Raw genomic sequence first — 2,055 nt, 5'->3', positions numbered from 1 at the left:
CTGTTGCTGCTCCAGCCTCTTTTAAAGGCTGCGGCTCCGACACTAGAGACCAGTCTATGGAGTTAGAATCATGCCAAAACCACACACACACACACACACACACACACACACACACACACACACACACACACAAAACGTGTTTTACTCACGCCCAACGATTCACAAACAAACTCAGTGGCGTTTGCAAATACAAAACCTCATTCACAAACTAATGCATTTTGTTCTTCAAATAAGAAACCTACCTATCAAACAAATACAGTATGTTTTACACATAAAAAAGAAACGTATTTCTTCAATGACAAAAAATATCCTGCAAGTACAAACTAAAATCTTTCAAGTACAAAAAAAAATCCTACAAGTACAAAACAAATTCTACAAGTACAAAAAACTGTCGCGTGACTTTTGGCACTAATTTTCCGCCTTGCTGATCCACACACAAATGCAGGTAAATTTACTAACAAATGTCCTGTAATTTGCACTCCACAACAGCAGGTGGCGCTGTTAAGTCAATTTAAGCCTACCAGGACCATACATACACGCAGATTTTTTTAAACGTTATTAAGGATTTTTTTTCTTCGTACTTGTAGAATTTGTTTTGTACTTGAAAGATTTTTTTTTTGTACTTGAAGGATTTTTTTTTTGTACTTGAAAGATTTTTTTTTGTACTTGAAAGATTTTAGTTTGTACTTGCAGGATATTTTTTGTCATTGAAGAAATACGTTTCTTTTTAAGTGTAAAACATACTGTATTTGTTTGATAGGTAGGTTTCTTATTTGAAGAACAAAATGCATTAGTTTGTGAATGATGTTTTGTATTTGCAAACCAGAGTTTGTTTGTTAATCGTTGGGTGTGAGTAAAACGCGTTGTGTGTGTGTGTGTGTGTGTGTGTGTGTGTGTGTGTGTGTGTGTGTGTGTGTGTGTGTGTGTGTGTGTGTATGTGTGTATGTGTGTATGTGTGTGTGTGTGTGTGTGTGTGTGTGTGTGTGTGTGTGTGTGTGTGTGTGAGGTTTTGGCATGATTCTAACTCCATACAAGTCCCCTGTACCCACACACTCAAAATCCGTAGCCACACACTCAAAGCACACACAACCCTACACACACACACACACACACCCTTTCTCTTCCCTCCCACTTAACAACACGCAAGTTAAAGTGGAGCCTGCAGGGAGGAATCTCTGCTGTAATAATTTGGAAAAGAAATGAAAACCCAAACCTTAGGCAATGTTTTTCGTTTTAAAGCTTTTGCTTTTAAGGATTTTCAGGATTTTCAATTCCACTCTTCCGTTTCAAATTGCCATTTTCAGGTGTATAATAATTATTTCTATTATAAATTCTTTAAATTTGTTAACTTCCAGTTTGCCCATATGTGCTGCAGCTTTCCTCTTCGCTCCCTTTCACAACAACTACAACCTGATCATTATTTTCAATGCCAGAAAACCCCGAGAAGACTTTTAAAAAAATGTCTGAGCGATTTATTAATTAAATTCCGCACAAGCTGTAACTACGCGGTAACAGAGGAACATCCATGGAACAGGTCTAATTAGCATCTTATTATCACCTAAATATTGATTTAACCTTTTCTTTATTCTGACCATGACATTTTTGTGTGTGTGTGTGTGTGTGTGTGTGTGTGTGTGTGTGTGTGTGTGTGTGTGTGTTATGGGGGGGTCTGTGCGAGATTGATGGGCTCTGTGGCAATTACCTCAGGCAGCGCTTGTTTCCTCAGCATTGAGCGAGAAACCAAACCGAGAGAGAGGTGGAAAAGGTCTGCAGGCAGAAACATAAAATATCACAGCTACAGCTTTCCTTCAAAAGTCCACACAAAGTTTCCCTACACATGATCCGCGGCGCTGCCCGCTCCATGGTTTTCCTCTGGGGAGAGCGGTGCTCGGAATTGCCCCCTCTGCGCTGCGCCCAAAGTTCAAATGATTTCAACCTTGGCCTTCTTGCTGCTGACCTTTCAAGGTGCACCCATGGGCGCAACCAATTCCAGAGTGTTCCTGCGCTTTGCGTCTTTTCTCTGTGCCCTACCTCGCGGTTTTGCCACGAATCATG

This window comes from Perca flavescens, chromosome 23 (genome assembly GCF_004354835.1).
Source record: "Perca flavescens isolate YP-PL-M2 chromosome 23, PFLA_1.0, whole genome shotgun sequence".
NCBI classification, from domain to species: domain Eukaryota; kingdom Metazoa; phylum Chordata; class Actinopteri; order Perciformes; family Percidae; genus Perca; species Perca flavescens.
This window is presented reverse-complemented; position numbering follows the sequence as displayed.